This window comes from Tamandua tetradactyla, chromosome 16 (assembly GCF_023851605.1).
Source record: "Tamandua tetradactyla isolate mTamTet1 chromosome 16, mTamTet1.pri, whole genome shotgun sequence".
Taxonomy (NCBI): Eukaryota; Metazoa; Chordata; class Mammalia; order Pilosa; family Myrmecophagidae; genus Tamandua; species Tamandua tetradactyla.
In genome coordinates, this window is record NC_135342.1 from 44,290,121 (window position 1) to 44,311,161 (window position 21,041).

General features: G+C 47.8%; 1 long non-coding RNA gene across 2 annotated transcripts in view; it reads right to left on the bottom strand.

Annotated features, from left to right (window-relative positions):
- Positions 1–811: 811 nt before the first annotated feature.
- The window catches only part of LOC143660288 (uncharacterized), a 53,247-nt gene continuing 33,017 nt past the window's right edge, over positions 812–21,041 (bottom strand). Inside the window, exon 3 of one of the 2 annotated variants that reach the window (XR_013163918.1) lies at positions 812–963. This is a non-coding gene — a long non-coding RNA (uncharacterized LOC143660288). Of the gene's footprint in view, positions 964–3,779; positions 4,299–21,041 lie in introns of those variants that run through there. The other variant, XR_013163919.1, reaches the window with a different exon arrangement.

The window sequence follows — 21,041 nt, forward strand, 5'->3', positions numbered from 1 at the left end:
AGGCCCTTCCAGAAACCCCTTCCTTCTGAACTGGTGTGTGAGGAGGTCTGTGACCTTCTATCCTGGGCTCCCTGTAGGCTCCGGGTCCAGGTGTGAGGGACCAAGAGACCTGATGCTCGGAACTCTGGGCCATGCGGAGAGAGGCTACGGGCCCCTGCGGAATTTTTCTGATGCTTTTGAATTCCCACTGGGAATCATTTTTCCTTTTCCATCCCAAATATGGGTTGGGGCTCTAAATGGCGTGGGAGAACTAACTTGAGGCGAGTGTAAACACTTCCATGCCAGTGCAACCCTGGCCAGCAGGAATTCCAGGCCATTCGAGAAGTCTGCCAGCCTAGACTGTCTCGGCTGGGGCTTTGGCTGGGACCCTCTGGTGTAGCTACTTTTAGCTGGGAACATTTTTTCCCCAGACTTTGGAAGGCCACACTTGAAGGGTTATAAGTTGTTCAACGAAGACCCAAAACTGACCAGGGGCATTTCTACATTTAGTTGGCCATTTACACGCCTGTCTCCCAAATTTACCCTTTCTGAATGTGGAACCTAGCTAATGGCTAAGACCCAGAGCTCAGGAGACAAATAAATCAGGTTCGACTCCTAGGTCTACTTTTTTATTGACTGTGGGCAAATTACCTAATGCAATTGATCCGCAGTTTTCTCACCTGGGAAATGGAGATAATAATAATACTTGCCTCTGGGGTTGTTGCAAGGTCCAAATGAGATAATTATGTATGTGAAAATACTTGCACATGATAGTGCTTGTATCAGTCAGTCCAGGCTAAGCCATACTGCAGTAACAAACATCCCCCAAAGCTCAGTAGCTTAACACAACAGAAGTTTATTTTTCACTGACACAATTTTTGTGGCAGGACCAGGTCACTCCCTGGGGCAGTTTTCCTCTATGCATGACATATCCATGCTGCTTTGATCTTCTGGCTCTTCTATTTCAACTTGAGACCATATTCACTGTGACAGAGGAAGAGAGTAACCAGAGAATTAGGTAGAACACTTCTGCTCTCAATTCACTGGCCAGAGCCAGTCATAAGGCTCCACCTAACAGCAAGAGAGCTGGGATGTATAGTTTTCTAGATGTCCAGGAAGGAAAAGCAAACCAGGTACTGGGAACCACTTGAAATGCCTACCACAGTGTTCAATAAACATTAGCGTCCTGTCTTTATTCTTTGTCCTCAAAGAGTTTAGAACCTATTCAAATGACAAGGCATATATAGATGGAAAGATAAGCATATTTTCTTAGGTCCTCGGAAGCAAGCAGTCCTTTGCATTTACAGAAGGCCTTTTCAGCCTCATTGCCACAGACTCCTGGTGAATGTTTTCACACTGGAGCACGGGAAGAGGAAAGATGGAGAAGACGTGGTGGGGGTCCACTCAGTGACCTGACAAAGGTAAGTGCCAGAACCACCTGGCCTTGGAGAGGAAATCCACTGCTGCCGAGTCTGAAGGAGGGCAGAGCATGAGGCTGGCACCTCAGCGATTCTTGGGGGCAGAAAGAAGGACAGTGACAAGCTCTAATGCCCATTGAACACTTACCAGGTGCTAAATGCTGTAGGTGCTTTCACTCACAGAGTTATCATCAGCACCCCAACTTTACAGAAGCAGAAACTGAGGCACAGAGAGGTGAACTAACTTGCCTGCAGCTACAACATGGGGAGAAAGGAAGGCAGGGAAGGGGGAGATTGGGACAGTCTTTGGCTTGAGGCTGCAGTTGAGGGGGCAGGGGTCTGGGTCCTCCCTCATCCCTTCTGCTCATACTATGGCTGAATAGGCAAAACAGAGAGAGCTGTTTGCAAAATACCAAATGTGACAACATGCGAGAGGCTCTTTGCAAAAACCCAGGGTGCTCATGAGCTTTCCTCACAAACAAAAAATAGCATTTAGCCTTTCGGTATAGAAGCAGCCATTTGCCCCCTTTGGACAGATGAAAGTTGCAGAGAGAGGAGAGGTCTCTGCAGCAGGAGGAAGTGGTCTTTTTCTCTGTGTGGGCATAGTGGGCTGGTCTAGGTCAGGGGCAGAGTTCCTGTTCCTGGTAAACTGGGGAAACTGTGACCCAAAGGGTCAGTTCAGGATCATGCAACCAGGAGGAGGCAGAAGCAGAACATTCAGATGTCCTGACGCCCAGACACCCTCTCACCTCTGTCCCCTCCACAGCTGCCTCTGGGGCAGCGAGAAGAAGCTTGTGGGCACAGGGTCACCAAGCTGCTCCCACGAGGGGTGTGCGTAGCTGTGCTGGCCCAGGGCTGGTGGAATTGCCTCCCCCAACCCCCGATTCCAGCCCAGCCTGGTCTTCCCTGCGAGTCTCTAACAGTATAGACAGGAAGGGATGAGAAGTAGTGACTTCCCCATCGTACCTCTATCTCCCAAAGTGTCACTGTTTCCATAGGGTCATAGGAAATATGCTGTCATGACATTTGTCAAGATAATTTTGATGGTAAGACGGCATTAAAATCAAGACCAAAAGGCATGTAGACAAGGTGGTCAGATGGGGGACACCTTTTCTGTGTTTACCCCCTGAATGGGTTGAATGGAGCTCCCCTCAATTCGTGTCCATCTAGAACCTCAGAATGTGACCTTATTTGGAAATTGGCTCTTTGCAGCTGTTATGACCTAAGATGAGACCATACTGGAGTAGGACGCTAAATCCTGTGACTGGTGTTCTTTTTAGTGTTTTTATTACAAACAGTGAACAAACATACAAACATTGACATATAAACATTCTTGACATGGTTACAATCAATGGCTCACAATATCATCACATAGTTGTGTATTCATCACCATGATCATTTTTTTGAACATTTGCATCTCTCCAACAAAAGAAAGAAAAAGAAAAACTCATATACGCCATGCCCCTTACCACTCCCTTTCATTGACCACTAGTATTTCAATCTACTCAGTGTATTTTAACCTATGTTCCCCCATTATCTGTTTATTTTTTATCCATATATTTTACTCATCTGTCCATACTGTAGATAAAAGGAACATCAGACGCAATGTTTTCACAATCACACAGTCACATCGTGAAAGCTCTATCATCATACATTCATCATCAAGAAACATGGCTACTGGAACACAGCTCTACAGTTTCAGGCACTTCCCTCTAGCCTCTCTAATACATCTTAAGCTAAAAAGGGAATGTGTATATAATGCATAAGAATAACCTCCAGAATAACCTCTCAACTCTGTTTAAAATCTCTTAGCCACTGACACTTTATTTTGTCTCATTTCTCTCTTCCCCCTTTCAGTTGAGAAGATTTTCTCAATCCCTTGATGCTGAGCCAGCTCATTCTAAGATTTCTGTCCCACATTGCCAGGGAAGTTTACACCCCAGGGAGTCATATCCCTCATAGAGAGGGGGAGGGCAGTGAGTTCGCTTACTGTGTTGGCTGAGAAGGAGAGAGAGGCCTCATTTGAGCAACAAAAGAGGTTCTCTGGGGGTGACTCGTAGGCCTAATTAATTTTTTTAATTAAAAAATATTTTTTTAAACATAACAACATACAAAGACAAACATTCTTACCATATGATCATTCCATTCTTGGTATATAATCAATAACTCATAATATCATCACACAGTTGTATATTCATCCCATGATCATTTCTTAGAATATTTGCATCACTTCAGAAAAAGAAATAAAGAGAAAAAAGAAAAAAAAACTCATACATACCATACCCCTTACCCCTCCTTCTCATTGACTGCTATATTTCCATCTACCCAATATATTTTAGCATTTGTTTCCCCTATTTTTTTCTACACCCCTTACCACTCCCTTTCATTGATCACTAACATTTCAATCTACTAAATTTATTTTAACATTTGTTCCCTTATTATTTATTTATTTTTAATCCATATGTTTTACTCATCTGTCCATACCACAGATAAAAGGAGTGTCAGACACAAGGTTTTCACAATCACACAAGTCACATTGTGAAAGCTGTATCATTATACAATCATCTTCAAGAAATGTGGCTACTGGAACATAACTCTACATTTTCAGGCACTTCCCTCCAGCCTCTCCAATATACCTTAACTAAAAAGGGGATATCTATATAATGTGTAAGAATAACCTGAGGATAACCTCTTGACTCTGTTTGAAATCTCTTAGCCATTGACATTCTATTTTGCCTCATTTCTTTCTTCCCCCTTTCAGTCGAGGTTTTCTCAATTCCTTGATGCTGAGCCCCAGCTCATTCTAGGATGTCTGTCTCATGTTGCCAGGAAGGTCCACACCCCTGGGAGTCTTGTCCCACGTAGAGAGGGGGAGGGCAGTGAGTTTGTTTGTCATGCTGGCTGAGAGAGAGAGAGAGAGAGAGGTCTTAGGCCTAATTTTAAATAGGTTTAGCCTATAAGTTTCATAGAGACAAACTCCAAGATTGAGGGTTCAGCCTATTGATGTGGTTGTTCTCACTGCTTGCGAGAATATCGGGAATTCTCCAAATGGGGAAGTTAATTTTTTCCCCCTTTCTCCCCATTCCCCCAAGGGGACTTTGCAAATACTTCTTTATTCACTCTTTAAATCACTCTGGGATTTATCAGGGTATCACATTAACCTGGACAAACCTACAAAATCTCATGCCCTATTCAAGATTCCATGTACTTATGGGGTTCGATTAAACTGTCCATATAAGTTAAATTAGGAAATGCACTCCATGGCTGGTGTTCCTGTAAGCAGAGGAGAGGACACGCAGGAGAACACACAGAGGAGACTCCAGGAGGCAGGCCTGTGAAGAGGGAGGTGAGATTAGAGTTCTGCTGCCACAAGCCGAGGGACACCAGGAAGCCCCAGAAGCTGGAAGAGGCACCTCCTTGGTTTGCTGGGGTGGCTGTGACAACGTGCCATAAACTAGGTGGCTTGAAAGAAATGGAAATGTATTGCCTCACAGTGCTGGGGGCTGGAAGTCTGGAATCCAGATGTCAGCAGAGCCTTGTGCCCTCTCAAACCTGGAGGGCAGACTGCTCCTTTGCCTTTTCTGGCTTCTAGCGATGGCTGGCAATCCTTGGGTCCTTGGCGTGTGGCTGCAGCGCTCCAGCCTCTGCCTCTGTCCCACGGGCCTTCGCTCCATCTCCATGCAGCCTTCTCCTCTCCGTGCCTGCTCTCCCTCTTCTAAACGTGCCGGTCCTGTTGGATTAGGGACCTGCCCTGCCTAATATGACCTCATCTTAATTTAACCAGTTCCATCTGCAATGAGCCTATTTCCAACTAAGGTCACCTTCTGAGGTGCTGGGGGTTAGGAAGTCAACATATCTTTCTGGGGAACACAATTCAACCCATGACAGCAAGGAAGCGTTCTTCCCTAGAGCCTTTGGAGGGCGCGTGGTCCCACTGACACCCTGATTTTAGACCCCTAACATCCAGAACCGCGGGAGAGCACATTTCTATTGTTTCAAGCCACCAGCTTCGTGGTACATTGTTCCAACACTTCTAGGAAACTAATACACTCCCCACCCAGCCCCCAAACCAAAGAAGCAGCCCGTCCACCAGCTCCGCCCTGGCTCTCTCCAGGCCCACCTCCTGGCATCCAACGAGAACCTGCTCTGCAAGCCTGGAACTTGCCAGATGCTGAGGTTTGGAGTGTTGCTTGGGGATGGCTATGAGCTTCCCCAACGTGAGGCTGGCCTGGGTGGGGTGCTCTGTGCTCAGGGCAGCCTGACCTCTGCATCTGTGCCTCCTGGGCACACCTGCCCTCTGGCCTTTACTTGGGTTTGGCCCATGGGGGCCACTCACAGGAGATCAGAAGGGAGCAGGAAAGAGCTGCGAGGCTGTTCATTCCTTGGTCGCCTCCCCCGGTGGGTCACAGCTTGGCGATGGTGGCATTCCTTTCCCAAAAGGACACAGCCCTCTCAGGCGGCCCTCTGCAGACATCACTCCCTCGGGGCTCTGGTCACGGCTAAGTCTCCTTTTGCTTTCAGCCCTAGTGGTGGTAACGGCTTTCCACTCTGCTAGCCCCGGGGGCCCTCGCCTCCCCTCTCCCTGTAAAGAGCCCCACCATTAAACTCTCCTCAGGTACCCTCTGGAAGGTGCCATCTGTTTCCTGCCGGGACCCAGACCGATGCAAACAGGAAGGGTGGGACCTGACCCCCAAGGCCTGGCTTTTCCCAGCTGCCCTGCTCCCGGCCTGCTCCCGCGATGACTCCCGGCAGGTCCCTCTGGGTGCCAGGCCTGCGCGGAGCTCCTGCCTGCCTTATTTATTTATCGAGCAACATGCAAGCACAGTTTCCTTTTGTGTTTCATGTGTCAGCGTTTTAGTGAATTCGGACTTCAAGGCTTGGGTTTTGTTGACAATAATGAGATCACCCAGACAATTATCGTTTGATTTTTTTTTTTTTTTTTTCAGTTCACCAGAGAGAGGAAGATTAAAGAAAAGTTAAGAAGCTTTGGCTGTTTCCTGTTATCCGCTTGCCGGGAGGGGTGGGGGTGGGTTGCGGGGCTGGGAAGAATAGAATATCTAACTGCTTAAAAATGTCCACTTTCGGAGACGTTCTGACTGTCCGCCCCCAAGCGGGCTCCGGGCGTGCACGAAGCTGCCCACGAGGGACGAGCGGAGAGGTGCTGGAATGTTCCTCTCTCCCCCGCTCCCGCTTCCCGCCCCAGGCCTCAGGGCTCCAGTCCGGCGGTTCCTGTCCAGCCCTCCGGCTTCAATCCCAGAGTGAGAGATGGCAGAACAGAATACTCAACACATGGGTCTTACAATGATTATTATCAGTAGTCTGGTCCTGATGGTTTCAGCTCAGCCGCCAAGTTGCTGACTTCATTTCTCTGGCCTCCGGAGAGTGAGGGATGATTGAGCCAGATGGTCCAAACCCACCTCGGCAGCCATCTCCAGGGCTGGGCTTATCAGTTGATGAAGGGGCCTGAGACCCTGGGGAGACGGTGTGAGTGTGCTGAAGGCGAGGGTGCCGGAGACAGAAGCCTGGTGCCGGAGCCCTCTTTGCTCCCTTCTTGTGTTCCTGAGAGACCCCAGGCCGCGAGCATAGGCCTCCACTGGGGGTGTTCAGGGCACCTCCCATGGGGTCCCGAGGTGATGCCGAGGAGCCAGGAATGGTAGGGCAAGGTGGGGGACTCCCTTCTCCCACCTTTCAATCCGGGGTTCCTGCTGGTCCGCCTCCTGTGTGCTAACCCCATAGCCTGACAAGGGGTGGCTTGGACACTCAGGAAACCCATTGAAAAATGTCTATCTCAGGAAATGTTCTCACCACCCCTTTCTAGAGCACTGCAGAGACATCCATTTCCAGCAGGTCCCTGCCTCTTCTTCCCCCTGCTTCATCTCCCCTCTTGCTCTCTTTCGCCTCCTTCTCAGGACCTGCCTGTCTGTGACATTGCTGCTTTGTCCCTTCTCCCATTGCCTTCCTCCAGCCTCCCCATCCCTTGGCTTCTCCCACGTTGTCACTGCACTGGTCTGTGCAGGCACTGATGCTTCTCGACACCCTGTGAGATACGGGGCATGGGAAGGTGGCTTAGTTTGCCAGAGTTGCTATAGCCATTACCTTGGGCTGGGTGGCTTAACAACAGGAATGTGCTGGTCCATGGTTTGGAGGCGAGAAGGCCTTGCCTTCCCTGAAGCCTGGAGTGCTCTAGTGGGGGCTTGATGGTGACCACTGCCTGCTGTCGTATGACCAACTGTCTTGTCTCTGACTTCTACCTCCACGTCCAGATTTCCTCTGCTTCTAAGGATCTGAGCCGTACTAGGTTCAGTCTGACCTCATCTTAACAGGATTGTCAAAGAGCCTGTCTGCAAATGAGTTAAAGCAATAGGATTGGGGTTAGGGCCTGAACATGTCTTTGTGGGGGGTGTGATGCCATCTACAGAGCAGGTGACCACTGGGGCAAAGCTGTTTGACACTGTAAAAAATAAAAAGAGGAACAATATGGGGTGGGGGAGGAGGTGGCGAAGAGGACTTAGAATTTTAAAACAAGACAAATGCTGGACAAATCGGGAAACTGAGGTCGAGAGAGAAAAAAATAACCAATGTTTCCCATCCTGTTTCTGAACGGCAGAATCCCCTAGCACCCATCTCCAGCACGGCCCAAGGGATGCTCCCTGTCTGGGGCAAAATAAGAAAATCAAGGGTAGCATACGAGGTTTTCACAAAGCCTTCTTTTATCCTGAGAGTTAATCCTTCCTATTTTGGGTTTCAAATGTCTATTCTTTTATGGAATCCTGGTCATAGTAGTTGCTGATTTCTTTTTTTAAATGTCATTGCTTGGTAAAAAAGACAAGCCCTAAAAATTGGCAATATCATACCGATTAGCCAAAACTGGAGAAGATTCCACTGTTCCATGATAGCCAATGTCTGGGAATCTCTGTCTTCCAGCAAGTGAGACGGTATGGTCCAGCACTTGCTAACTTCCTCTACTAACAGGGAGCTCACGACCTCCCCTGGAATGTGGTTCTGGGGTGCCAGGCTGGGGAACCCAATGTTCACAGCTCCCACATGTCCCCAGACCCCAGGCTGTGGGTGGGGGTGAGGGGGGGTACCCAGAGCCCTGTCCCTGGGAGAGAAAGTTCACAGCTCAGCACCAGCCTGTCTCAGTGCCTCTTTCAGCTTTACATTGCTATGGGTCAGACAAAGGACAAGATTTTCCTGTCCGATCAAGTGATTGTGGGTGGTTTTCACTTTCTTTGCTGTTTTTTTTGCTATTGTCTGAATTTTTAAATGAGCAGAATAACTTTTTTTAAAAAAAAAAATAGTTTTACTGAGATCTATTCTCATCTCATACAACCCATCCAAAGTGGGCATGGCTCACGGTATAATCACAGAGTTGTGCATTCATCACCACAATCAATTTAAAAAATTTTCATTTCTCCAAAAAGAAAAACCCAATTCCCCCCCCATCCCCCCATTGTTGACCCCTAGCCTGGGTATGGTACATTTCTTACAGCTGATGTAAGCACGTGAAAATATTACTGTTAACCATAGTCCATAGTTTGCATGAGATGCATTTTTTTCCCCGCACACCACCCTACTATTAACTCCTCTAACAGGGATGCATATTTGTTCTTGTTTATGCAAGCACATTCTTATATTTGTACTGTTAATCACCATCATCACCCATAACAGGGCTCACTGTGTTGTGAAGTCCCATGTTTAATCCTCAAGCTTTCTTTCTAGTGGCATACACCGCCCTCAGCTTCCTCTTTCAACCATCATCACCCACATAATGAGCAGAATTACGTTTATAGCTGCCCCTAATCATCTCCATGTTGAAAACCATAAACGCATAGACGCTTGCTCTCCAATTTCAAAGGTAATAATAATTGCTCATGGTACCAAATTGGAAAACTTAGAAAAGGATGAGAACTGCCATCTCCCCCTGTAAGAAGAGGACTGCTGGCAGTATCGCGCTTTCCTTTCCGTTCTCAGGACCACTTAGAAATGACGGTCGCCAGCAGCCACTCTCCGGAAGGCTCCTTGTAGTGCAGATGGCAGACACCTTTTGCTCTGAGGTGAGCCCTGGGGACGGGAAGTATCTATGTCTGGTCCCTCTCGAGGGTTCTCTCCCTCCTCCCCACGTCCCCTCCTCCCTCACCCCCCTCCCTGACACCGATGCCAATCCCGGTAAAGCTCTTTTGATAAATACTTGTGGAACTGAATAACAAAGCAGAAAAGAAGAGGAAGCCCCTGGGAGATGTGCCTCTGACTGCCAGGCCTCCAGGAGAACTCTGTTTGATGGACTTTGACAGACAGGGGTGTGTTTCTTCAAGTTGTTTCGCTCCAAACAGAGCTGAGACTCCTAATCATCTCAAATGACCTGAAGTGGTTTCCCAAGCAACCTGGGCAGACCCTGGGGGTTCTGGAGGTTCATTGGGGGGGGGGGGGGGGGAGGCCCTGGGCCTCTGAGGCTAGAGACCCCCTTCTCCCCACCCCTGCTGTCTCTGTCTTGGCAGCCACAGATTCCCAGAGGCTAGCAGATGCCTGATGCCTCGGGGGTACGGGGGAGCAAGCTGTGTATTGGGGTGTGAGGTGGGGGTAGTGTATTGGGGTGTGTGCTGGGGTATGGGGAGGGCTGGGCAGGGGAAGGGGGTCCAGCCTGTCCCTGGAACATTGTCTGCAGAGTGGTCAGCCCAGGCATAGAGGAGGAAGCAGCCTGGGGCAGCTGGGGACACCTACGAGCACAAAGAATGGGGTCATTCTTCCAGAAAGCTGAGTGCTCAGAACTGGGGTTACTCCCCGCGGCAGAGGGGCCTGGCCATTGTTAGTCCAGGACAAGGCAGCTTGGGGGTCAGTGCTAAGCATGGCTGGAGTAAGCATCCTGCAGAAGCAGCCAGACCCAGAGTGGAGGGGGAGCTGGTGCTGGGATGCTATGCAGTTCTGGGATCCAGGGCTTTGGGACCTGGGAGACCCTCCAATCATCAACAAGGAAAGGAAATTGAGGCCCAAGAGAGGACCAAGGACTTTCCTAGTCAGCCAAGTACTAAAAGTGGTGGAGCTGGGACCTCAATCCATGTGGCCCTGGCAACAGCTCTGTCTTGTAAGACTGGGTTTGAGTCCCTGGTCTATTAGTTACTAGGGATGTGTGAGTTCTGGGGCCTCAGCTCCCCTATCTGAGAGATGGAAGTAAATATAGTCCCCATGAAGCTGACATAGGAGCCATAGCTAATGTGTGCGAGGGTACTTTATGGTGCGCTATTTGTTACTGACTCTTAAGTCTGGATCCTGAACGCTCTACAACGCTGATCTCCAGGCTCCTGGCTTGTCATTTGAGGTCTCTCTCAGCCACCTTTCTATCCCCCTCCCCCTCCTGACCCCTCCTTCCTGGGACCACTTGCTCCTTCCCTGTTCTCATCATTTTTGTCCCCATTTCCAAATGGAGAACCAGTCCACATCCAACCCCATGGCCCACTCCAAGATTCTTCGTGTTTGTCCTTTCAAAAGGGTATGGCTGCAGCAAAGGACTTTCTTCCAGGAAATCCCATTCTGGGCAAGACTGGTCAGCTGAGGAGGGAATTAGCAGGTCCTCCCAGGAATTGGGTCACTTGTCACCTGGAGGCTAGGTAAGGAAATCACCATCAGTGTGCACCAACCGTGTGCCCGGCATGTTATAAATCGTTGACGCCTCACAAATCTCCTGTGATGTTAGCGCTATGGAGTCCCATTTTACAGAGGAGGACACTGAGGCCCAATTTGCTAGAAGCTCCTTCCTTTGGATGTTCTGTTGCTCCTGAATCCTCTGAGCCTGGGGCTGGGACCCTGTCGTTCCTCGCCTGGACTGGGCACCTTAGGAGCAGGTACCGGGTGTCTTCTGGAAGGTGGGCTGAGCTGGTGTTTGGCTGCCACCAGGAGATTCCTTGCTACAGACCCGTGTTTTTAGCACATGGAGGCCCAGGGCCCTGAGAACTGAAGGTGTCATTCTGAGGCACTTTATTTCTGTTTTCATTGCAGCTCTGCCCTCAAATTGGGCGGCTCTTAATTTCCATGCAAAGTAGGGGCCTTGAAATCCCCCTTTGGTTAAAATAAATTGAATAGATTGAAATACTAGTGGTCAATGAATGTGAGTGGTAAGGGGTATGACATGTATGAGTTTTTTCTTTTTTCTTTCTTTTTCTGGAGTGATGCAAATGTTCAAAAGAATGATCATGGTGATGAATACAGAATTATGTGAAGATATTGTGAGCCATCAATTGTAACCATGTCAAGAATGTTTGTATGTCAAGAATGTTTATATGTTTGTTCATTGTTTATAATAAAAACATTTTAAAACAAAAAGAAATCTCCCTTTGGGTGTTTCCTACCTCTCTGCCAGGTCCATGAGGTCAGAGGAAACATAATCCACTCTTGTCCCACTCTCAAGAAGCTGAAGGCTCAGCTGAGGCCTTCCTATTTTTGGTAGATGAGGGCTGGTGAGCTCCCAGAATAGTCAGATCTTGTGACTCACAGACTCTGTACATTGATCTGTTTCCCTGAACATACAGGTGCCAACGGGGCTTCTGGACATACAGAGGTGAAGCAACCAGTGGCTTTGAGTCCTGAGAAATTCTCAGGCCAGGCCAATTCCACAGACGGCTAGGGAGTCCCGCTCAGCAGTCACCCATAGCAGTTTGCCATCTTGAACTTCCAGCAGCTGCAGTCCTGGCTGCTCCACTTTCCTTGACCTTTCTCTGGGAGGTCACAGGATGCTGTCAGCTTTACGAAACAGAGAACCCAAAGTAGTGGGTTCCAGTGGACTACCGACATTTACTATGTCACATGAAAGCAGCCCAGTAGCAGGATGGCTCCACATTGACCTGCAGTGCCTAGGCCCCCAGTTCTGTCCCTTTGTTTTCTCCACTGCCCTGAGCATCCTCATGGCCCTAGGAAGGCTGCAGCCCCTCTAAGCATCACATGTTTCATATGTCATCATCCAGGGGCAGTAAGATGGTTGAGTTTCTCTCATTTGCCTCTCTTAGAGGAAAATATACCCTCTCTAAGAATTACCCCCTCCTCCAAGTCAACTCTCACCTCCTTGGACCAGAATTGACAAAATGCTGGTTCTACCCCAATCACTGGAGGGTGGAACAGAATTGTCACAACAGATTTCAACTAATCAAGATTCATCCCAGGGCTGGAGCCCAGACTCCCTCTGAGACCCATTTATTTAGCCCTGAACATAGGTTAGGGAGGAAGAAGAGGGTGAACAGGCATTAAAGCGTCTCACACATGGACACACAGTTGATCTTTGTGATCTGGGGTGATCCACTATTTGTGGATTCTGTGCTTGTGAATTCACCTACCTATTAAAACTTATTTGTAACCTCAGAATAAATCCATGTGGCTTTTGTGGTCATTTGCGGACATGCATAGAGTAGTGAAAAATTTGAGTTGTCTGGCACATTTTTCCAGCTGAGGGAGGACAAGGTGATGCTTTGTCTTCTTGTTCCTGCTTTCACACTGGAAAGATGTGTCCTTTTTGCAGTATGCTTAGTGTCACGCTTTTAGTATTTCTGTGCTTTTCGTAGATGACTTGGCTGTTTAAAATGGCCACAAGCGTAGCACTGAAGTGCTGTCTAGTGTTCCTAAGTGCAAGAAGGCTGTGATACGCCTAACGGAGAAAACACGTGTGCTAGATAAGCTTCATTCAGGCATGAGTTACAGTGCTGCTGGCTGTGAGTTCAGTGTTAATGCAATCAACAATGCATATGCTAAATAAGTTTCTTTAAACAGAAATATGTATAAAACAAGGCTATATATTGATCGATTGATGAAAATGTTGTGACCAGGGAGTCATAAGAACCTAATCCTGTATTTCCACTAGGAGCCTCAGTTCTCTGTTTGCTAATTCAGTGTTTGCTGCAACTTTAGAGAACATAACTAAGCTACTGTGAATAATGAGGATCAACTATATATAAATAGACACATATATGTATACATGTACACAAATCTTTTGTTGTTGTTTGCTTCATTTTTTTTTTTTTTGGCATAGGCAGGTTCTGGGAAGTGAATGCTTGCTCTTCGTTTAAAAAGCACTTTCTTAAAAAAAAAAAATTTCTAATACCGGACACCTTCCCTCACCCCCCAAGGTGCTGGCTAAATTGTTTGATGCATCGCCCAGGCTTGGGGGTTATTGAGAGCTGTTCAGGAGACTCCAGGCACAGCCAGGGATGAAGGCTGGGCTGCAAGGTGCCACCACAGTTTCCACTCTCACCACCACCACGGCCAACAGTTGTATTATAAAACATTTTATTTTTTCACTCACCACTGGTGTCCTGTCCCACCCCTGGGCGTTTCTCTCCACACTCTTTTGCCTGTCTTGTCCCTCGCTAAGCCAGGGCCCTTTCGCATCCCCTGTCTCAACAGGTCCTCCCAGGAGCCTCCAGGAGACCCAGACCTCAAGACATAGCAGGATTACCCAAGGTGAGGGGCGCAGGTGGGCTCCAACCTGGGAGTCCACTTGAGTCCACCTCGGATTCCCTCCACTGAGACTTTCCAAAATTGTTGCAGGTGAGGACGTTTTTCTTTGCTTCAAGTGGCATCTTGTCCCGTGGGCAACAGAGAAAAGAGCTGCCCCAGAGGACTCACCTCTCTGCCGTGCCCGCTCCCGAGAACAGGGAACACACTCTCCCCTTCCTTCCTTGTTTATCCTAACTGAAAGTGCAGGGTTGGCAGGGGCCAGCAGACCCCACCCTGGATTCAGCTTGTGGTGATGTCTGTTTGGCCCACAAAGTGATTTTTCATTAAGGGGTTATTTGTATAAGATATAATTTTACTGGATAATGTGCACACAGGAACATTTCCCCTTTTGAGTACACAGTTCTGTGATGTTGACAAACCACCAACTCAATTGACATACAGATCTTTTCCATGATTCCCTAAATAACCCTTTTAGTCAATCCCTGCCCCTGGCAGCCACTGATCTGATTTTTGCCTTTATAGTTTTGCCTTTCCCAGAATGCCACAGGAAAGGAATCAGACCTTGGAGTCTTCAGAGGCAGAGCTCTTTCCCTCAGCTCATCCATTTGAGAGTCAGTCATTTGGCTGCATGCCGAGGCAGCATGCTACTTTTTATTGCTGAGTACAATTCTGCTGCACGAATGGTCCCCAGTTGGGGGATGCCATGGTCAGGTTCATGTGTAAACTTGGTCAAGTGGTGGTTGGGCAAGTGCTGGACTGTCTGTTGCAATGAGGATATTTCATAGAGTTAAATCATGATCATGTCAGCTGCATCCACAGCTGATTCCATTTGTAATCAGCCAAAGGGGCATGTCTTCTGCAATGAGTGATGCTTAATCTAATCACCGAAAGCCTTATAAGGAGGATTCAGAAGAGACAGGCTCTTCCTGTTTCGGCTGGTGAGCCTCTCCTATGGAGTTCGTCCAGACCCTCCATCCGAATCGTTGGCTTCACAGCCTACTCTGCGGATTTTGGACTCTGCGTTCCCACGGTCACTGAGACACTTTTATAAATTTTATATTTGCAAGTGTTCCCTGTTGATTCTGTTTCTCTAGAGAACTCTAACTAATACAGGGGACATGTGGATTATTTCCAGTTTTGGGTGATTATGAGTAAAGCTATTACAAAATTCACATACAGGCTTTTGAGCGAACATGTTTTCATTTCTCTAGGGCACTAACTAGAAGCTGGATCACTGAGTTTGTATAATAAGTGTATGCTTAACTTCAGGAGAAATAGCCAAACTGCTTTCCAACATGGCTGTGCCATTTTGCACTCCCACCAGCACTGTAAGAGGGTCCTAGTTGCCTCACATCCTTCCCAGCATTTGGAATAGTCATTTTTTTAAAACCTCTTTTAGTTATTCTAGAAGGTATGTAGCATCATCTCACGGTTTTAATGTGCCTCTCCCTAATGTTCATGAGATGAAGCATCTTTTCATGTGCTTGTTTGCCAGCTGTATGCATCCTCTTTGGTGAAATGCCCAAATCTTTGGCTTACTTTGTTTTTAATTGGGCTGGTTTTCTCACTATTGAGTTTTGAGAGTTATTTATATATTCTGGATATAATGACAACACATTAAAAAAATCAGAATCTATAATCGTTGAAGAGATTTCAGGAGTGTGCACGTAAATGTATGGATTTCTGGTTTAAAACAATACATTGGAGGATCTGGCAAGATTGAGCCCAGGTTCCCACATGGCAACAATGGCTGGGGCTGGGTAGGGTCTGCACCTTTACATGGTCTGTGCCCTCCAGCCTTCCCCTTTCATGCCACTCCTGTATTTGAGCATGAGAACCCCTGAATAATGCATTTTGTTTGTTTGCCCAATGATATGTGTTGTCCACAAACATGGTGCTGGCGGGGGCTGAGTTCAGGTTTTCTGTTGTTTCTATAGTCCCAATTGTTCCTTACTAGAGACTGAGTCTCCAAAACCCATTTATTCAATGATCCTAAGAGCCCTTTTTATGCTCCTGGGCTGCATGCTGTTCCTTACCTGACTGCCATCCTGTGCAATTCCCTGAGCAGATGGCTCCCTCTGGAGTTGTGCAATGCACAGCCCGCACTGCCGTACCTGCTGCTCCCATCCTTTGTCCCCTCCCTAGCCTGCTGCTCTGGTGTTTGCTGTTTACTTGCCAGGTGGGAGAGTATTATGTAGGGGAGCCTAGAACCTGAAGATGCCCCAAGACAACTCCCCCTTTTTTGCTTTTGTTTCCAAGCCCAAACCAGACCAGTGGTTCTCAAACTTAAGCATGTCCCAGGATACTCTGCAGGGCTTGTTAAAACACAGATTGCTGAGGTTCTCCCTCTGAGGATCTGATTGAACAGGTCTGGGGAGGGGCCTGAGAATGCGTTTTCTTAACAAGGACCAGGAAGATGGGGACGCAGCTGAACCAGGACGATGCCTTGAGAAGCATTGTACTAGCTCGTTCCAGAGGGAAGGAGAGGGAGGCAGTGACTTCAGGTGGGGAGGCTGACTCAGGGAGAGATGATGATAAGGTCCAATTCCCTGAGATTGGAAAGGGGTATGTGGAATTCTGAGGTCCCTAAAAGTAACAGGACAGCAGCCCAGGGGTGGTAGCCCTCAAAGGAAATGGCCACAAGGTCGTGCAGGGGTTGGATGGAAGTTTCAGGCCTTAGCAAAGATCTCAACCCAGCTGTGCCTGGAGGATTCAGGGCTGTGGTCTCCAAGGGACCGGAAGTGTTGTCCTCCTATAGCTAGCGAGAACCAGACATCAGCGGCGCCCTGTGAATGCTCCTGGAGACCCACAAAAAGTGGCCAGGGATAAATTTCCAGCCAGCTTGCAGGGAGTGTGCGCGGAGCCAGGTTTAGTTTGATTAAAAAAATAAATAAATAAAAATAAAGAATGACCTTTCCTGCACACCTAAGATCATGGAATGAAAGTCATACCCACTATACATGATTTTAGCTGTAAGCCCCTCTCTTTTCATAATTGCCAGGCTTTAGTCCATAATAAAGCAATTCTGTCTCTCCTAAGCATGTAGAGACTTAGGGTGGAAAAAAGTCAGTGGATGGCAAAAAGTGGTTTGTGGATAAACTGCAAAGTGTTGACTGAGGAGTCAAGATTGAAAAGTCAAGAGTTGATTGACGTTACTGCTGGCTTTTCCTACCTTTTCAATTTCCTATTTTTTCACCTATTCTCGTTAACTGTTGTGTTTTATAATAACAACAGTTAACAAGAATAATCATAAAAGCACTAGCCAGGTGTGGAGACCCTGCTGCGTCAGGTACTGGGCAAGGATCTCCAATTACATTTTCTATTTTGAAAAGTCCTCTGACAGAGGAACTTAGTACTCCTATTTTTTAAAATAGGGGAAATGGGTTAAACAACTCATCTAAAAGCACAGAGCCAGGTGCAAAGCGGGGATTTGAACCCGGGTCTATCTTACACCTGCATAGGATGTAAGATACAATGAATAGTCTTTTGCATCACCCTAAGCTTTACGTGGAGCTTCATCTGGAACTCCCCAGGAAGGGGACGGGTGACAGATACCAAAGGATCAGGACCTGGACGTCCAGAGTTGACGCTTCTCTCCCTTCTCCCTGGGCTGTTTCCCCTACTTCATTCTCAGCCACTACATCACCTCACCTGTCTGAGGGCCAGTGTTGGCCATGTGACTGGATTCCAACCAAATTCCCCAGGAGAAAGGATCTGATTGGCCCAGCTTGGGTCAGGTGTCACTGCTCGGCCAATCGGCTGCCCCAGGGAAAGGCAGGGTGTGCGGCTGGGGGTGTGGGGTGTTGGGGGGGGTGAGGGGGCTGGGTAGTATAATTCAGGCCGGCCCCTGAGAGGAAGAAGTGCTCTCTAGGGAGGGGCCCCCAGGTTGTGTCTGGGAAACAGGCTCTGAGAAGTCCTGTGTGTGAGGTCACACAGCTGAGGATAGACCTGGGATTGCACCGCTGGCCTGAGGCTTGGAGCCAGGCAGACTAGGATTTTATCTTGGCTTCACTTGTAGCCTGGTGCAAGTCATTTAGCCTCCACAGCCTCATTTTCTCAATTGTGAAGTGTAGGAAATACAGCCCTCCTCATAGGGTTCTTGTAAATCATAAATAATATCTGTTTAGCTCCTGGTATATAATCCTTAGCATTAACATCTAGTGTCTCCAGTTTATGAGAAGACCCCTTCTTTGTGCTTTTCTTTTCCAAAATAGCCTTATTGACCATAATATCAAAATAGAGGAAAAGTGAATGTTAATTCCCTTTGGTTTGCAGTTCCTGATTCATGTGTCTGTCATTAACCTCTGTGACCTCAGGCCAATTATTTGTATGCCACTGGGCCTCAATTTTCCCATCCCTAAAATGGGCACAGTCATTCCTTCCTGCCCATCTCTGGTGGCTGGGATGAAGTTTCGTGGGCCCAGGGATATAAAAGCAGGAACTTCAGGGAAAACAGTGGTTCACAGTAACAGTTGATTAAAAAAAAAAAGAGATATCAGAATAGGGTTCTAAACTCAAACCCCAGCAAGGACCAGGAAAAGCCTTAAGAAAACTGGCTAGCTCATTCCTTCTGTAGGGACCCAGTGTTGCCAGGTATTCCAATTTTTTCAAGGGAAACTAGAAAGGATATATTTTATTTCTTTAAGAAATATTTAAGGATTGGACATTTTTATTTTTTATTATTTTAAAACATTTTAACATTTGAATGAGTATTCAAAGGAAAAAAATCTCCATGGGGTTCAAGCAAGTTATCCCCTGGGGCTGCCAATTTGAGGCCCAGTCCTCAGAGGCAGGCAGGAGGTTTGGATCTTTGCTCAAAAAGCTGTCCCCCACTCGAGCTCTGGCCCCAGCCTCTGGCTGGCTACAGAATCCCCCCTCCCAGAAGCGTCCTCCCTGCCTGGTGCCAGCGATGACTTCAGCTGGAAGACAAAGGGGCCTTCATGTTCAAAGGCGGCTAAGACGGTTCCTCCTCCATCCTCAACAAACAAACAGGGCAGCTTTGATCTGGGTGGGGGCGGAGGCAGCGGCTCCAATTAGGAGATCAGCCCGTGACTGGGCTAAAAGAATGTTTGTAATAAAATAAAAGATCTAAGTGGCTGTAATGAAGGGTAATAGAAAAATGGTGTCACTTGGTATTCTCCCTGAGTTGCCCCATTGGAAATGATTAACCAACTGGTGCCAGGGAGGGGACAAGGGGCTGTCCCCACAGCCTCTCTTGGTCTCACCCCCACCCCCCTCTGGGGTGAGGTGGGCACTCCTGGGTGCAGATGGAAGGGCAGCCAGGAGAGGCAGCATGGCTCTGTATTCTGGAATATTTCCCCTCCTTACCTTTGCAGAAGCAGCCACTCCCACCCAGGGTTGGTCCTCCATCCTTCAGGCACTGCCTTTAAGACAGGGGCATTGGCCGTGACCTTCCTTTTGGGTAAGATGCCCCTGCCATCCTGGTCTTCGTCCCCTACTCCTCCTGGGGGTTGCCTCTCTCTTTGGAGCCTGACCCATGGAGTTTGGTCCTGCTATTATAGAAGGGCTTGAGCTGTTTCCTGCTAGAAATTTGTGTTGCTCGAGGGCAGGACACTTGTAGATTGGGCATGAAGCAATTCTTCCTCAACCTCTGCATCCATAGAACTCAGCACGGAACAGGAGAGACTCTGAGCTGAAGTTCAGTGATGTAACACTCAAGCTTACAATGTGCCAACTGCTCTATGCTTGTAATCAGGGCTGCTGCAGATGGTTGCTCAGGTTGTGCACTGTGCAACTCTAACGGATGCCACTTACAGCCTATGCTGTGACTCTTTCAAAAATTTCATTTTTCTTCACTGTACTGCTGCAAGGCAGCCATTTTGGTTGACAAATGAGGACTCTGATGTTCAGAGGGTTTGGGTGATATCCACCCAAACAAACAGATGACTACTGGGCTGGGAATATGGAGTTTTCTGTACCCTGAAGCCTGAATGTCACTTCAGGCTTCAGGATGTATCACTGAAGATGCTATCCAGGAATATGGATTTAGCAGGCACTGTTCTGGAACTTTCTCTATATTAACTGATCGAATCCTCACATATCCTGATGAGGTGGCCACATTATTATGGTCTTAATTCTACAGATGAGGAAACTGAGGTAGAGAGCAGGCTTGAAGTAACTTGCTCAAGGACACTTAGTAAGCAGAGTTGTGGGGAATTGAACCCATGCTGCTGACTACTACACTATCTTGCCATCATTACAGCACCTCATTCTGTCTATGGGGTTGGATCAGTTTTTTCCTCCTTTGTAGTTGGAAGTTCCAACTACATCTGAGAAGGCCAGGGGAGAGAATATGTATTCTGTCCCAGACCATATTTGTCCATTGCAAGAAAGCGGGGATACCTCAGCAGGAACTTGCTGGGTAATGGGGTCTTCCTTCTGCCTGGCACCCACATCACCAGTGTGCTTTCTCCCCTAGGGCCTACTGGAGACACGGAAACCATTCCCACGCTCCCTGCCTCCCTGCAAGAAAGTCCTACTTCCAGGGCAACAGCCCAAGGCCAGTCTGGATTTATCTGTAAGATACTACTTATTGCTAGTATATTGCTAGTAATATAACTATTGCGTCTAAATTACCAGTAACTGGGACATTAGCCCCGTTTCTATCTACTCAGTGACATAAGAGGCAATGCCTTCAGAATGTAGGAAATTCCTACTTTTTTAAAAAAGTGGCCAAGGAGGTGAGAGAAGAATGGCTGAAGGGATGCAGTCGTCTTCCACCCTCTTAGTAGCTATAAGAGGGAGATAGATCTAAAAGAGGCTCATTCTGGAGCTGAGGCTCCAATTTACCTCTCCAAACAGAGGGGCTCACTGGGCCTGGGAGGTAGAGCCAGTTCCCTCCAGAGTAAGGACAAGCAAATCCAGGAGGCCACCTGGAGGCAGCTTCCACATGTATGAAAGAATATACATGTGCCTTTTCTCACCAGTCACTGACTTTAAAAATCCAAGCTTTTGAATAAGGCTCGATGCATCTGTCCCTGTCCCATGTCACTGAGTATAAATCCAAGTAGGACCTGGAGCACATTATTGGGGGTCTCTGGCCCCTCCAGCATTCTGGGGGTGGTTAAGTCTCTTTTTTCAGCAAATTTCAGCTGGCAGTCATCTCCTAGGGCTCTCTGACCTTCCTCAGATCACTTGGGACAGGAGCATCTACAAAAGGAGCGATAGGTGTGTCTACTTCATGTA